This window comes from Lynx rufus, unplaced genomic scaffold, assembly GCF_022079265.1.
Source record: "Lynx rufus isolate CCGP_SWC_20201006 ecotype Redwood Valley unplaced genomic scaffold, mLynRuf1.p SCAF_2, whole genome shotgun sequence".
Classification (NCBI taxonomy): Eukaryota; Metazoa; Chordata; class Mammalia; order Carnivora; family Felidae; genus Lynx; species Lynx rufus.
This window is the reverse complement of record NW_025814834.1, coordinates 117,852,810-117,869,464: the sequence shown is the minus strand read 5'-3', so window position 1 is coordinate 117,869,464 and position 16,655 is coordinate 117,852,810. Positions and strand designations below refer to the sequence as shown.

The window sequence follows — 16,655 nt, the reverse complement described above, 5'->3', positions numbered from 1 at the left end:
AAAAAGATTAGGAACATAAAGATATGAACATTTGAAGATATGCAAAATGAAACTCAGAGTAAAAACAATTTTTTTTTAAATGAACATAGCATCAGTGAATAGTAGGGCAACTTTAAAAGTCCTAAAACATGAATAATGGGAGTTCCTGAAAAGATCCAGGGAGTCAAATGAACCCTGAGCACAAGAAACATGAAGAAAACCACATAAAACCATATCATAATTAAATTGCTCAAATCCACTGAAAAAGATTAAATCTCCAAAGCAGCCAGAGGAAAAAGACATGGTCCATACAGAAACAAAAATAAAGGTCAGAGCTCTTATCAGAACCAGCGTGAGTGAGAATATAGAAAACATCTTTAAGGTTTATATTTTTGAGTCAGAGAACGAGTGGAGAGGGGGCAGAGAAAGGGCGACACAGAATCCAAAGCAGGCTCCAGGCTCCGAGCTGTCAGCACAGAGCTCTTGGGGCTCAAATCCAAGAGCAGTGAGATCATAACCTGAGCCCAAGTCAGATGCTTAATGGACTAAGCCACCCAGGTGCCCCCAGAAAACATCTTTAAAGGACTAGGGTTTCCCCCTAATGGAATGTGGAATTCTATGCCTGCCCGCCATCAAGTTCTTTCAAAAATGAAGGTGAATAATGACATTTACAGACATAAAAATGCTAAAAGACTACATCACCAGGAGGACTCCTCCAGGAAGAAGGACATTGATACCACATGGAAATCCGGAGTACCGAAGGGATGAAGGACAACAGAAATTACATCTGTATGGGAAATTTTATAAGATTTGTTATTATTTAAATCTATTTAAAAACATGACAGTTTAAGGGACCTCTGGGTGGCTCAGTCAGTTAAGGGCTTGACTTCAGCTCAGGACATGATCTCACTGCTTGTGAATTTGAGACCTGCCTCTGACAGCTCAGAGCCTGGTGCCTGCTTCAGATTCTTTGTCTCCCTCTCTCTCTGCCCCTCCCCTGCTCACACTCTCTTTCTCTCTCTCTCAAAAATAAACATTAAAAGAATTAAAAAAAAAACATGACAGTTTCGGCAAAAGTATAACAATGGATTGTGGATTTTATAACATATGTAAAGTAAAAAGCATGGCAACAATAGCATAAAGGTGGGCAGGGGAGAAATGGGAAGAGGCGTGGGATCAACTGGAGGGAGACTGGTAAGTTACACATGTATATGCTATGAAGCCCAAAGCAGTCGCCAAAATAACAAAAAAAGATTTATAACAAGACCACAAAGGAGAGAAAATGGAATCATGTAAAAACTGTGGTAGAGTAATTGCTTTTCCAGGACTCTATGGAAATACCTGTACAAGCGGTCAAAGATATGTCGACAGGAATGAAGACTACAGCATTATTTGTAATGTTAAAAATATAGAACCAAATTAATTTCAAAAGCACACAGAGTGTTAAACACTAGTACAAACGATAGAAGAAACTTCCATGGAAAGTGAGGCCAAGGACAGCTCTGCTTGTTCTTGCTTTTTCATACATATGCTTTAAATAGCTCTTCCCAGGATCTGGGATGACCTTCGCATAAAGGATCCCGAGGTGCACAGGACCCCGAAGTGCTCCAGACGTAGAATGGTAATATAAGTGAGGTCTTCTCCTTCTTAAAGGGAAGGAGATCACAGGACAAAGGCTTTTCAAGCCCAAACATTACGTCCCTGGGTGGGCTCGAACCACCAACCTTTCGGTTAACAGCCGAACGCGCTAACCGATTGCGCCACAGAGACCCGCTCAAGTCTGGCTTTTCATCCCAATAAAGAATGAGCATGCCCTCCACGCGGGGAGAGCCACCCACCTCGGCAGGACCATTGTGCAGGTTCCAAAGCCTCGAAAACCCGGGAGGACGAGTCGACGCGGCTAGTTCCTCGCGTTTGAAATCCTTGCCTTGGGCGATTCCGAAGGCCGAAGGGCAGCCAGCCGGACTGTTCGTTGCTGTGGCGGGAACCAGAAAATTAAAGGGAAGGTTATGGGGGGCGGGACCAGGAGGAGGTGGGAAGGAGATCAGGGGAAAACACGAAACGTGGAAAGGAGAAGTATGGACGAGACGGAGAGACCTGCCCGTACGGGAGATGGGAAAATTGTTTTGTGGAACAGAATGGGGAGGGAGAAACGGAGAAGAGCGTGAAAGAGGACAGCACGAACATCTGTAGGTGTCCAAGAATAAAAGGGCAAAGGAAGTGTGAATATGCTTATGTAAGAACAAACTGTAGGTATCTGGCAGTGGCGGCCCGCAGGCCTGTGGCGCATGGTCACTGTGCAGTGGTTAGGGCGTTTGTGGCTGCAAGTTAAAACCGGTAACGGCAGAGTAGCGTCTGACCCATCTTTTTGGGTTGCTCGTCATCCCAGCGCCAGAGTTAGCAGCAGTTGGAGCACAGCATACTTGGGTGCAGAGTACACGGCTGACCCCACAGAGCCACGCGGCCACAAGAGGAGTAAATGCCACGGTGCACGAACTGGCAGGCCGCCAGCAAAAGCGAAACTTTGGGCGTTTCCTCGTCTCACTACCCAGCAGAAAACATCCCAAAGGTGAAATACCGCCTTCAGGGAGGCTTGCCTGTAGCCTCCACTAACGAAATAGTGCGGTCATAGCCTTTTTTTCTGGTAAAGATATTTAAAATATCTGTGTGTGTGTGGCGGAGGGGGTGGGGAGGGGCTTACACTAAACGAGAACGAGTTTTCTAGTTTAATAAAATGCCAACAAGCGGTCCTAGTCTACCTCAGCTTGTCTTCATCTGCCATTCATTACTAGTTTTTATGGGAATAGTAAATTACTGAACTATAGTTCACATAGAGTAAAAATCACAAATCTTTAGTGTACACTTTGTTGAATGTGGGCAAATGAAATCATCACCCAAATCAAGTTACAAAAAATTGCCATGATCCCAAAAGTGTACACTGATCCCCTTTCCAGGCAATTCAGACCCTATCTCACTTAGTTAATTATCACTTGGAGGTCTATTTCCTATAGGTTACAATTGCTTGTTCTTGAAATCCAAACAAATAAATGCGTATTTTTTTGCATTTGTCTTTTTTTCATGCAACATTATGTTCATTAAATATGTCCATACCGTTATGTACATCACTTCTTGATTTGGGTATTATTGGAGTAACTTTGGTGTTATTTAGTATTAATTAGTGCTATTGATGAATATTCTTAGTGTTTTGATGCATAGTCTGTGCCGGAGTTTCTGTGTACTTATACATTCATAGAAGTACTGCAGTTGCTGGGTCATGGAGTTTAACTTTATTAGAAATCACTGGGGCTCCTGGGCGGCTCAGTCAGTTAAGCCTCTGATTTTGGCTCAGGTCATGATCTCATGGTTTGCAAGTTCCAGCCTTACGTCAGGCTCTGTGCTGAGAGAGCTCAGACTGCCTCAGATTCTGTGTCTCTCTCTGCCCCTGCCCCACTCATACTCTGTATCTCTCTCTCTCTCTCCAAAATAAAAAAATTAAAAAAAAAAAAGAGATTGCCAATAGTCCTCTAGAATGATTTTGAACCAGCAACTACAGTTGCAATTGCTCTACATTCTTATCAGCATTTGGTGTATTAATTATTTTAAATACAGCCATGCTGGAGGGTGTAGAATGTTATATCTCCTTATATTTTAATTGTATTTCCCAAAGGAGTAAAAATATCTGGAATATTTCTGATAACTTTTGGTCATTAAGATATCTTACTTTCTGAGGAAAGACTATTCAAATATTTTACTATTTTTATTTGGTTTAGTTTTTTACCACTGATTTATAAAAATAATTGAGACACTTTATTTATTTATTTATTTATCTATCTATCTATCTATCTATTTATTTATTTATTTATAGGGACAGAAGGGGAGGGGCAGAGAGGGAAAGAATCCCAAGCAGGCTCTGAGCTGAGAGTCCTATGTGGGATTTGATCTCATGAAGCATGAGATCGCCACCCAAGCTGAAATCTAGAATTTGAAAGGCTTAACAGACTGAGCCACCCAGGCACCCCTGAGACATTTTAAAGTAATAATGTGACTAATATATTTTCTCAATTTGTGATTTGACTTTCATATGGTGATTTCTCATGAGTATAAGTGTTTAATTTGGGTGAAAATTTTTTAGCTTTATTTTTTTGTTTATATTTATGCCTTTTTATGTTCTATAAGAAATCTTTGTACCAAATATTGTGAATATATTCTCCCAAATTCTCTATGAGCTCTAGAATTTTAGTCACAATTTAAAAATCTGTGATATGTTCTTCTCAAAATCAAAATAGTCTTAGGAGCTATCAATGACAAGGAATAGAAAATACTTCTAAAATGCTCTTAAGAGAATCTATTAGGGACTTGGGATGATGGTGTTAGCAATATTCCATGTTCACAGGAAGATTCAGAAATTATCCTTCAAACCTGTCAAGTGCTGAGTGAAAATGACTCTTTTGGAAATCTCTACAACGCAGTTTGCCCCTGGTTGCAAGGGCTGTTTACTGGATCTAGTGAAAGTCTGCATAGATAACCTGCACAGGTATTTTCTGAATTACAGTCTTCCCAAGGCTTCACATCTCCAGTGAGTGATTCTCCCATAATATTTGGCTTCCTTTAGATGGCATTCTATTCTATTTTTTTATTAAATAATTTTTTTTTTTGAGAGAGAGACAGGGTGCCAGCAGGGGAGAGGCAGAGAGAGTGGGAATTCCAAGCAGGTTCCAGGCTCTGAGCTGTCAGCGCAGAGCCCTACCCTGGGTTTGAACTCCGGAACTGTGAGATCATTACCTGAGCAGAAGTCAGACGCCCAACCGATTGAGCCACCCAAGCACCCTGATTTTATATTTTTTAGATGGCATTTAAAAAAGCCCTGAGAGCCTATCATGCGCGCGCACGCACACACACACACACACACACACACACTTACACTTGTCATATTTGAACACTTACCTCCTTCACACATTCCCCTTCCTCACTCCTCCTGGGCAGGGACCTGACCCACAATCTATCCAGCACCAATTCCAGAAGGTCCCGGGGTGGATCCAACATCCCCCGGGATTGACAACTCTACCAATTCCGTATCTCTCCTACTCCAGACCTTAACGACAAGCATTTGCAGTTACCGCACGCCCACGTCATAAGGTGCCTTTGCGCGCCAGGTTCACGGCTCTAAGCCCCAGGAGCCCAAGGCCTCTTTGATGCTGGTGTCTGTGCGGGAACACCGAGGCTGGGTGGGTCAGGCGCGATTCTCCCTCCTGGCGTCGCTTTCAGCCCTGCTTGGGAAATCGGGTCTGCACCTTCGTCTTCCTGGATCTCCTCTTTCGCGACGGAAGTGCATGCTTGTAACTGCTTCTTGCACCACACCCCCTGTCTGTCCAAAAGGTGCCAGAGCTACACCTGCTCTTTCCCTGCAGCCCGCCCTGTCTGCGGGAGCTCCGGCGCCAGGATCTGGCCCAGCGAGCTCAGCACCAGGCTGGGAGCTCCTCGCAGGCCAGCAGGACAAAGGCCACACGGCGTCCGCTGGTGGGAAAGCACGCGGGGCGTCACCGGAGGGCCTCCGCTCCAGCGCCACATTCCCTTTGGAACCAAGTCGGAAGGAGGCACCCCTTCCAGGAGCAAGGAGGCCAGAAACCTGTCTTCGCACGGAGGCTCCCGGGGCCAGCGCGCCCTTTGTCTTCCTGCCCCGGCTGGCCATGGTTCCTCGTCTCTCACCCGGCTTCTCCTTCCCGCTGCTTCTCTCCCACTCCCGCTGTGTCCTTGGGGACAGGAAGCCGCCCTCTCCGTCCTCCCCGTCCTCTCCCGCCGCCCCCCCCATCCCCACCCCTACCCGCATCCCCCGCGGAAAGGACCCGTCGCCTCTCCCATGCTTGCGGAGCAACCTTTTGTAACAACGGGAGGAGAGAGGAACTGCGGTCGGAGGCAACCGGTTCCCGCGCTGGTTCTCACGGCCCAGCCCGTCGAGGGGCCCGGCTCGAGCCCGGAATCCTTGCTTCTGCTTGAGCTGCCAGAGCCTGCGGCGCCCGGAAGCTGGCCAAGTCAGCGTCTCTCCCACCGCACCCCAGGGAAGAGCTGGAATATCCTGTGGGGGTCGCTCTTACCCAGAAGAGACACCTGGCAAGCGGTCCAACCGAAGCCCGGACTCTGCGCCCCGGGCCACTTCTCGGCGTCGCTTCCGTCGGCGCGTGCAGCCCTCGCGGGGCCTTGGAGAGCGGAGGAATGATGGAGAAGGACGCACTCTCCAGTGGCAATAAAAAATCCCACTTTCCCCCAACTTGCCTCACCGTCCTCCCCACTCCTCCATTCTAACACCTCCAGGAAAGAAGAATGGTGGTCTTGTTTTTCTTGCAGATTTGTTTTTGTCCATGACTCCCTTTCTTTTAACGGACATGTATTCACATATCCACAAATTACTAGTAGAATGACATTTTTACCAGTCTTTCCCCAAGTACGGTATATTGAAATTACTTAAGTATCTGTCATTGGTCTTTAGTTTTACGCTGGTATACTTATCATTACACCATTATCATTAACACCAGAATGAAAGTGTGACAAATGCAATAACACATACAAAAAACATGATGTGGCTTGATAATGGTTAGTTAGAAAAAGTGTATATTCATTCATGTGAATTTGAAGAAAGGACAAGCCTAATCTATGGGGGTAGACATCCCTAAAATAGCAAGGATGGATGGGCATTGCCTGGAAAGTGTATCAAAGGGCCATGCTTGGATAAGAGAAAATTTGTCTCGATCCTGGTGTGATTAAACATTTCAATATTTAAATAGCTGTCCATTAATGATTTGGGCATTTTGTTCCGTGAATACACATTACTAATTTCCTTTTTAGGATAAAATTGACTATCCAACGTTAGAGACTACAACGTAGACCACGACCAGTTTGGAGTGTATTGCAAACTCTTTAAAATCTGTTCTTTTTGTGTACAGCAGTCTCACTAATGTTTGAAATAGTTCCACCAAAAACAAAACAAACCAAAAAAAAAAAAAAAAAAAAGAAGAAAGAAAAGAAAAGAAAAAACAACTCTCCATAAGACTAGACCATTTCCTTAGTGGAAGCTACATACAGGGATCATTGAGAGCTTCCACTTCATCTTTAGATATTTTCTGTTAAATTGGGAGATGTGGAGCGCGTCCAGGGTTTCTCTGGGACAGCGCTGCATAGAGCTTAGTGCACTATTGTTTGTTTTTTCCTTCCTCCTGACCGTATTGCACTTGGTGGTGGCCTGCGAAAAGTGTGGCTCTTTGCGTGCAGGTAAGGAGAGCGGCCCGTGTGGTTTCAAACACAAAGTAAAATGGAAAGCCTTGCCGTGACTCGGATTCGAACCGAGGTTGCTGCGGCCACAACGCAGAGTACTAACCACTATACGATCACGGCGCGCCACTCTGCCGGCGGTGAACTCAGTTCTTGCTCTGACAAATGGGATGGAATTCATTCCAGTTACTGTGCTGCTTTGTTGTTGGATAACTGCAGGTACTCGTGCTGTTCCCTCGTGTCTTGCCTTCGTTTTCCCCCTCCCCATTTGAATTCATTTATCATCTCCCCTGCATCCAGCCCAGCCTGTGCGTCTGCACAGGCCTCTGCGAGGTATCTTTGCGGTGTCCATGCCTCCCCCGCTTCTTTCCCTCCTCCATACGTTTCTCCTTTTGATGCCCCCACCTCTCACTCCGGCTCCCACCCCACCGACCACGGCTGAGCTGAGCATCATCAGCACAGATGGGCGGTGAAGACGGCACAACCCGAGGAGCCATCACGAGAACCCACCAGGCGTTCAGCTTCTCTTGGGCACCTCTTGCATCAGGCTCGGGGAGTCGCAGCCCTGGGCGTCTCTGGGGGGCTCTGGTATCTGACGCGAGCGTGGAACAAGTTGTGGGGGAGGCTGTTCAGCTGGCTGCCCTTCTGCCTTTGGAATCAACCAACGCACGGGTTTCAAACGAGACAAACACTGCATCGCAACTCTTCTCTGATTTTCCGAGGCTTTGGAGCCTGTAGTGCTGTCCGGAAAAGGCGGTTGGCTCCCCCTAGCGTTGCGTGAGTGCTTGCTCTCTGTTCTATGAAAACGTGTGCTTCCACGGGTCTCTGTGGCGCAATCGGTTAGCGCGTTCGGCTGTTAACCGAAAGGTTGGTGGTTCGAGCCCACCCAGGGACGCACCCATTTTTTTTTTTTTTTTTTTTAGATCGTGAAAGTCGTTTCTTTCTATCTTGTCCATCCCCTCCCCTAAAGGTAGAGAAACTCCTCTGCAGAGAAACTCCTCTATTACCCTCCTGTCCTTACTCGTCTTGTGCACAACAGAAGGACCTAAGTCCAAGATCATCACGGATCCTCAAAGACGTCGGGAGGAAAAGAGGTCACCAGGAATCCTCAAGAGTAAACATCGTTACCCTGAGTTCGTTTCAACAACGAGGCTTCTTTGCTTGTACTAATATTTATTTAAGCCTTTCCATATAGTTACCAAATTTTAATTTCCATACAGTTACCAAAATTAATTTGGTTTTATGCTTTTACTATTATAAATAATACTGCTGTCATATCCAGTCAATACTTGTATACACATCTACATGGTAGAATGCAATTGTTCTATCATAGTCTTTAGTCTTTACATGGTTTCTATAGGATTCCACTTTTTCTCCTTTGATGGTTTATTAGCTATAACTCTCTCTTTTGTTACTTTAGCTACTGCTTTGGGCTTCATAGCATATACATCTGTAACTTACCACAGTTGCCTTTAAGTGATCTCATATCTCTTCACATTTCTCCTCTGCCAGCCTTTATGCTAGTTTTGTCATGCATTTTACTTTGTGTATGTTATAAACCTCACAATCCATTGTCATTACCTTTGTTTAATCTGTCTCTTGGTATTAGGGATTTAAGTAATAAGAAAAAAATCCTATATTTTCCCATGGAAATATCCTTTCTGTTGTTCTTTATCTCCTTGGGTACATACAGATTCCCATCTAGTATCAGTGTCCTTCCCAGAGGACTTTTTAAACATTTCTTGCAATGTGAATCTGTTGGTGATGAAGTCTTTCAGCATTTGTATGTCTGTAAATGTCATTATTCACTTTCATTTTTGAAAGACTTTGAGGGGGGAGGCAAAGAATTCCACCGTTGAATTCTTCCCCCATCCTTTAAAGATGTTGCTCAACTGTCTTTTTTTTTTTTTCTCCTAAAGGGACATTTATTCCTTTTCCAAATGTTACAGTAAAACCAGGTGGAAGAGAATGTTTTTAACAGAAAAAAAAAAAGTACAAATCTAGGGTTTGGCCATTAAAAGTTATTTACAACAATGGGAGGGGGAAAAAAGACAACAAGAAGTTGTTTTACATTACAGACCTCCCCCTCCCCCCAAAGCCTAATACTTGCTTACCAAGTCAAAAAAGAGACACAGTCGATTCACAAGCTGGAGGTTTGAATTTGAGTAAGACATTTATAAAAACCTAGACAGGGGCAGTGTCCTCCCCAGCCCAGGTGCCACTAGGCACAGAACAAGAGACTAAAAACTCAACAGGGGTGGGGGGGGGAGGGGGAGGCTGGACACTCAGGGTTTGAGGGTGTAGGCACCCCACATCTGGCTCAGGGATTTGGGGAATAGGGAAAATGTCTTTTCTACTTGGAAAAGAATTGGGGAAGAAAACCAGTAATTGCCTTCTGCAGGGGTGGGGACAGGACAGGTAAGGCCAGGCTAACTTGGGAAACTGCAACCTTCAACTGGCCTTAAGAGGAAGGCCAAATGGATGATGGGAGAATCCACAGGAGGGAAAAGGAGAGGGAATGTGGCTGGGAGGGAGCAACAGCCCCTTCCTTTCTGGGCACAGGAAGGCAGTCAGGGGACCTGGTCCAGGCAGTGACCTTACAAGGACAGCACAGTTTTTGCAGCTTAGAGATCACCCACCTGCCCCCACCCAGCTACTCATTCTGCTCGCTGGAGGGTGTAGGGCCACTCTCCCGCCCAGAGGGAGTGGATGGCCCTGCAGCCTGGGCCCCTGCCTCTTCTTTGGTGTCTCCTCCCTTGGAGGCAGCACTAGCCTCTGCCCCCTTGGCCTGGGGCTCCTGGCCCTCCGGGGCGGCAACAGCCTTCCCTTCCTGGGCTGTACCTTCCTCGCCGCAGGCACCGATCTCCCCCTGCTCCTGCTCTTCCTCTGTGGGTGAGGAGGCAGAAGAATCACCCCTACCCTCCTTGCGATTTCTCTTGAAGGACAGACCACTCAATTTGAAAGCCTTCTTGAAAGAAAATTTCTTCTTCTTCTCGGGGGTCTCCTTGGCGGGGACATCCGCCTTGACCTCACCGCCCTGGCTAGGGGATGCTGGCTCGATGGCATCGCCAGTGGCCCCGGCTGCCTCCTCTGTTCCGTTCATGGGGGGCGATTCCCCTTCACCCTTGGGGAGAAGTCTCCATTGCTTTTCACGTGGTCATTCTCCATCTGTTGGCCTTAGCAGGGGAAGCGCCTGCTGCCTCCTAGGCGGTCACGTCGCCCAGGGGAGCCTTGGAACTCTGGCTGTCCATGATGGGGGGAGGTCTGCTGGGGGGTTCCCGGAGCCGCCCCGGGCTCGCGCTGCAGGGGATAGATAGTTCTGCCAGGTCGGCCTGGCCGGCGGAGGGGTGGGGCTCGCGCCTGAGGGGGAGGGGAACCGAGCTGCACCCCCTCTCCGCGCCAGACCCGCTAGCTGTGCCCGCCGCCGCCCAACTCCGCGCCAGAATGCCCTCAACTGTCTTATCATTTGTGCTGGTTCTGATGAGAAGTCTGACATCATCTTTATTTTTTTCTGTATGTACCTTAACCTTAAAACAAAATTGCCAGTTGTTTTACCAGCAAAAGATCAGTTTGTTCAAGAATAGCAGAGAATTACAATCCCAGACAAGCAAGATAAAGCAAACCCATAGACAAGTGCACAGAACAAAAGAGAGGTATGCTCTTTTATACAGGAAAGCGGGAAGTTGGGAAGACTATTATAAATAACTACTTTGGCTCAAACTAGGAGTTTTAAGTATAGGGGCTTCCCATTGGCTGAGTTGTGGCTGTTTCATTGGCTGGGCTGTTGCCAATGAATGAGAAAATGAGAAAAGATGAGAAAAGCCTCTCATCATTTCTGCAGGGTAGCAAAAGTAGTGTCCTCCTGCAAGGTCCACCTTTTACAGTTGGATTTGGAACTGAGAGCAAATGGTAAGGCATGAGAGCCCCCCCCCCCCCCCCCCCCGTTGAACCTCCCCACTACATTTCAGTGAGGTTTCCCTTAACGAATTTTCATAGTACCATGTCTTTTTTCCTCTGGCTGCTTTAAAGGTACCCCCACCCCCACCCCCCCATGGATTTGAGCAATTTAGTTATGATGTAACTTGGTGTGAGTTTTTAAATAGTCCTTGTGTTCTTTCATTGTATCCATTTGGCTCTTTGGGTGGGTGAGCTTATAATTTTCATTATGACTGAGGGGCGCCTACATGGCTCAGTTAAGCCTCTGACTTGGGCTCGGGTCATAATCTCGCCCTCCGTGGGTTCCAGCCCCGCATCAGGCTCTGTGCTGACAGCTCAGAGCCTGGAGCCTGCTTCGGATTCTGTGTCTCCCTCTGTCTCTGCCGCTCCCCCACTCACACTCTTTCTCTCTCTCTCTCTCAAAAAGAAATAAAGCATAAAGAATATTAAATTAAAAAAATAATTTTCATTATGATTGGAAATTTTTCTCATTGCTTCTTCAAACATTTTTACTTCAAAAAATTTTCTCCTGCAGTCTTTTCCAATCACTCATATATTAGGGATTCCAATCACTCATATATTAGGCCTTTTATTAGGCCTATATTAGGCCTTTTAAAGTTGCCCTACTATTCACTGATGCTATGTTAAGTTAAAAGCTTTCTGGGAGCGCCTGGGTGGCTCAGTCGGTTGAACGTCCGACTTGGGCTCTAAGTCATGATCTCGCGGTTTGTGAGGTCCAGCCCCGCGTCTGGCTCTGTGCTGACAGCTGAGCCTGGAGCCTGCTTCGGATCCTGTGTCTCCTCCTCTCTCTGCCCCTCCCATGCTCATGCTCTGTCTCTGTCTCTCAATAATAAACAAACGTTAAGGAAAAAAAAAAAAGTTTTTTTTTTCTTTGCGTTTCACTTTGGATATTTCCATTGTTCATGGCTTTATGTTCCCTAATATTTTTTTACACAATGTCTAATCTGCTCTTAATTCCATCTGGTGAATTTATTAACTCAGATGTTATAGTTTCCTCCTTTAACTTTGATCCTGGTCATTTGTGTATGTTCCACATTTCCAACTTAACTCTTTGGGCATATGTAACACATAGTATCTATTTTAAAGTCTTCTCTGCTAGTTTTAACATCTTGTCAGCTCTCGTTCAGTTTCAATTGCTTATTCTCCTCCTTTGGGTTTTGTTTTTCTGCCTCTTGCATGCCTGGCAGACATTGTCACAGTGTACCTTCTTGGATACTGGCTACTTTGGTATTCCTATAAATTTTTTTGAGTTTTGTCCTGGGGCACAGTCAAGGGTGTGGCCTGCTCTCCAAGGTGACTGGGAGCAGACACACAGCGACCAGGCCTGGTAGTCGAGTGCTGAGAAGGCTTTCAGGTGGCGGTGGGACTCCGGCCTTGCTTGTGTTGTTTTTTTGTGTGTTAGTTTTCTAAATGGAAACGCAACAGCGCCCGCCTTGGCTCAAGCCATCGTTCTTTCTGCGTTTTAAAGGACAATAGATGTATGTGTGGGGGGCGGGGCGGGGGGGAGTGTGGAGGAGGGGGGTCGTAAAAGGAAGTTGTTTCCGCCCGGTTTCGAACCGGGGACCTTTCGCGTGTGAGGCGAACGTGATAACCACTACACTACGGAAACGAGGCAGGCGGCTGGGTCTCCGGCTCTAACCCCCAAAAGCGGCGTTTCGGCCACACCCGTTGGGCCCGCCGACTTCGCTTGAACTGCCCAAGGCCCTGAAAGCAGCCACGCCCCTGCGGGCGAGGAGCCCGCGCCCCCGGAGCGGTCCCGGCAAAGGACCCCGCGCCTCCCCTGAGGACGGGACCCTGGCGCCCTCAGCAGCCTGGCCTCGGGAACCGCACCGAACGCAGGGTGTCCGCCTCCAGGACGAGGGGCCCCAGGGCAGACGTCGGGTGCACGCTCTTCCTCTGCCAGCCCTTTGGCTCTGCGCCGCTCCGCGGCCCTCCTGGCAGAGGGGTCCTTCCGATTCCTGCCGCCATCGCTTCTTCTACTCGGCTCCTTTAGTCCAATATTTTAATCACGCCTGTGTGTTTTAGTCAGTACCGTAGCAAAGGCCACATCTTAGGACATTTGGCTGTTTTAAAATATCGAACACGAATACAGGCCAATCCACGATTCCCGGCCTGGAATGAATTCGTTCCAAGACCACATAGAGTAAGTATAAATCTATTCAGGAGCCAGGGACAGTGCACGCAGATTTCATGATTATTCGATTTCCTCCTCATCCCTCTTGAGATTCGTTTTGAAGAACAGTTTTGTTTTACCTTTCACAATACCTGACACTTCTTTTATTTGCCTTTTATAATTTTCCCGTTCAACAGGTCAAGGAATGCGATTTTTAACCTAGGACAGGTCAAGAGGTAAAGGCGGTTTTCACAGAAAGCATGTGCCTGGAGGGGTTTTCAAGCTCACCTCACAGCAAAATGCTAGCCGACCAATGCTGGCAAAGACTAATGTTCTTTCTTTCTTTGCTTTTCTTTCTTGTCCCTCTCCCCTTTTCTCTTTTTCCTTTAGAAGTACAGCTTAAGAAGTTTGGCGAAGAATATGCCATTTTCTCCAGCGGTTGATGTTAGTGCAATGGTTACTGCGTGGCCTTCTCGCTCAAAGTTCAAGTGCTCCAACCCGAAGGAAGTGCGGGCAGCATACTCACTGGACACCAGCCCACAGTGCTCTGCTTTGTTCTGCTTTGGCTCAAAATGCAGTTAGGGATGCACCATCGTCACCAGAAACCGGAGGACCTGCTTCCAAAAGATGTGGCCTTCAAAGTAGCTTTCCATCATTGAATTTCTTTAGGTCACCCTCCCCCCTTTCCTTCCCTCCAAATTCTATTTTTCTCCTACCACCCCCAGCCCGGGGAGAGGATTCACTGTCTTTCTGTCGTGTCCGGACCCTCTGTGGTTGTACGTGGACAGGAGGAAGGAGTATTTGAACCTTCCCCTCCAGGAGCAAGACGTGCAGTCAGGGCTGGAGAACCACAAACTAATACACTTGGATCAGCTGGGTTCCCGCAAACCCAGTCGAGCGGTCCTTGGAGCCTCTCTGTTGGCTGAAACGGAAGGCACGTGGGATTCCACACCCCGCAAGAGGAGCTTCGCTGAGGGGCCCCGGCCCTAACCCCTTGCCCTCGAGGACAGGCCTGAAGAGGGACAGAGCCGCCCCCTCACTCCCCCCCCCCCGCAACACCACTCCCCCCGAAAAAGAACAATGGCGGCTCAAACCCACGATCCCTAGACTTAGGGATGAGGGAGCCAAGGTGCCAGCGTTAAACTGATCTCCCGCCTGTGTCGGGAGAGTCGTTTGCCCGAATCAGCAAGCCGGTTGTGTGGCTCCGAGACGGCAATTAACAAAAGCAGCAGCAGGATTTTCGGACAAAGCAGGCGTGCGGCGTGTGGCTGGGGGGCCGGGGGCGGGGGGGGGGGGGGCGGGACCCGAGTCCAGTCCAGGGCTGCAGAGCCTGCCTCGAAAGCCGTCTCGGTCCGCGCCGCCTCTGTCGCTGCGTCCCAAACTTTGGGGGGATGTTGGGGACTGCGGGGTCTCACTCCGGGCGCCTCCCCTCCCCGCCTCTTCGCGGCGACCTTGTGTCCACTCGCAGCCATGGGTGCGGCCTGGACGGGGCGACTTGTGGACCTGGCGGGGCCCCGGGGTGCAACCGCTGTCCCGCACAGTGTAAGGTCTTTGTTGTGGGGCATTTTTTATAGAGGGAACGGCTTTAGGGGACAATTACTGAGAGGGGTGCGCGTCACCCAGAGCAAACAGACGGGAAATAGCCACCGCTTAACGCGGAGAGTACTCATGCTTCTTAAAAAGGAGCGACTGGCAGCTCCCTGGTGGTCTAGTGGCTAGGATTCGGCGCTTTCACCGCCGCGGCCCGGGTTCGATTCCCGGTCAGGGAAGGCCTTTTTTTAATGGTTCTACATGCACGAATCTGGATCTTCATCCCCACGTGGGGGGCGGGCAGGGGCAGGCCTCCGGGTCCAGGCTGTCTCCAGGCTCTGCTGGCAGTTCAGAGCCTGGAGCCTGCTTCGGACTCTGTGTTTCCCTCTCTCTGTTCCTCCCCCGCTTGCACGCTGCCTCGCTCTATCTCTCTCAAAAATAAACATTGAAAGATTTGGTCAAATAGAATTTTAAAAAATGACAGAAAGCAAAGGGCCCTCTATTTCTGAAAGAAAGGCAAGAGAGGAGCCTTGCAGCTTGAGAGGAATGAAAGGGAAAGACAAGGGGGAGGTGGGGAGTCCCACTGCTCTTGGCTTGCAAGGAGCTCTCTCATGCCTCACAGCTGTGCAAGTCCCCCAGTTTCTGCAGCTTCCAGAAGCTCCAAGGTCCAAGGGATAAAAACTTTCAATTTGTGCTTTGGTCAAAATCAGGAGTCCCGCCTGAGATGTGGGATTCTGAATCCAGGCCCTTACTTCCAGGGGAGAGGCAATAAAGCCCCAAAGCAGGGGCCTCTGGAGAGCTGAGCTCTCATTTGTCTGAAGCTGTCTCAGTTCTTTCTGAAGACTTTGCTCCTGGTATATTATGCATATGAATTTTGCGTATCACATGCCCTAAATTTGACACAGCAGAAAGCTCTGTATTCAGGAAGGGGTGAGGAGCCACTACAGTGGAGAAGTTGCCTTACATGTGAAAAATGAAACTAATAATAACACTGTTAGTTATATTTGAATGGAAAAAAAAATATCCTTTCAGAAACTGAGTAAAAACTATTTTCTTTGAAAAACTTTATTCTTTTCTGAAGGACCTTGCTTGAAAATGCAAGAAATATAAGAGACCTCATTTGCATCCTTGGACTCCAAAGAACCCTGGAAATAGATTCAAGCTGGCTGAAGGGGGCAAGAAGAATTGAAAACCGGGTTTGAGCATACCAAGCCTGCCTTCTAAGAAAGCATACACAGTTACAAAGAGCCAAATTCTGGCAATCCAAGAAAACAACTTTGCAGACAAATTCTATCTTTATTTCTAGAGCTCCACATGAAAATATTTCAGTTAAGTCCACCAATACTCCACTCATTAGAGCTTTTTGTTATCTGATTTAAATGATAAAAGCAACGAGAATGAGATCACTGATCAAATGATAGCAAAACCCAACAGTGTAAGGAATCTACCTGAAAAACTCAAAAGGAAGCCTTTGATTCTAAGTGGGTTTATGCCACCAAGCACTGAGTTTATAGTCCAAGGGACAGGTGACCCTGAAGTCTTTGTGCCATACTCTGGAGCATAGAACTAGCTATGGTTGGTGTTTCTTGCTACAACTAGCTGTTGGTGTTTCATCCTATGCCCGTCCAGGGTCCTCTAACTCTGTAAGTCTGGGGAGGCTTTGGACCTTGGAGACGTGACTAGGGAAGTCATATCATGGAACACATTTGGGGGCCTGTGAGAATCCCTGTTAGTTAAGTGATTTCAGGGCTAGCCTGGCAGGCCAACTGTCCTCCCCTAACTTGTTCCTTACCTCCCTCAGAATGAAAGATTC

General features: G+C 47.7%; 5 non-coding genes and 2 pseudogenes across 5 annotated transcripts; 3 read left to right on the top strand and 4 right to left on the bottom strand.

Moving 5' to 3' along the window:
- Positions 1 to 1,675: 1,675 nt before the first annotated feature.
- Positions 1,676 to 1,749, bottom strand: TRNAN-GUU (transfer RNA asparagine (anticodon GUU)). The gene has a single exon. It is a non-coding gene; the product is annotated as a tRNA-Asn (tRNA).
- Positions 1,750 to 7,293: 5,544 nt separating this feature from the next.
- TRNAH-GUG (transfer RNA histidin (anticodon GUG)) lies at positions 7,294 to 7,365 on the bottom strand. The gene has a single exon. It is a non-coding gene; the product is annotated as a tRNA-His (tRNA).
- Positions 7,366 to 8,063: 698 nt separating this feature from the next.
- On the top strand, positions 8,064 to 8,137 carry TRNAN-GUU (transfer RNA asparagine (anticodon GUU)). The gene has a single exon. It is a non-coding gene; the product is annotated as a tRNA-Asn (tRNA).
- A 1,758-nt stretch (positions 8,138 to 9,895) lies between these two features.
- On the bottom strand, positions 9,896 to 10,493 carry LOC124514825 (MARCKS-related protein-like; annotated as a pseudogene).
- A 2,242-nt stretch (positions 10,494 to 12,735) lies between these two features.
- On the bottom strand, positions 12,736 to 12,808 carry TRNAV-CAC (transfer RNA valine (anticodon CAC)). The gene has a single exon. It is a non-coding gene; the product is annotated as a tRNA-Val (tRNA).
- Positions 12,809 to 14,782: 1,974 nt separating this feature from the next.
- Positions 14,783 to 16,655, top strand: part of LOC124514254 (thymidylate synthase-like) — a 32,238-nt pseudogene continuing 30,365 nt past the window's right edge.
- On the top strand, positions 15,010 to 15,081 carry TRNAE-UUC (transfer RNA glutamic acid (anticodon UUC)). Its single transcript has one exon. It is a non-coding gene; the product is annotated as a tRNA-Glu (tRNA).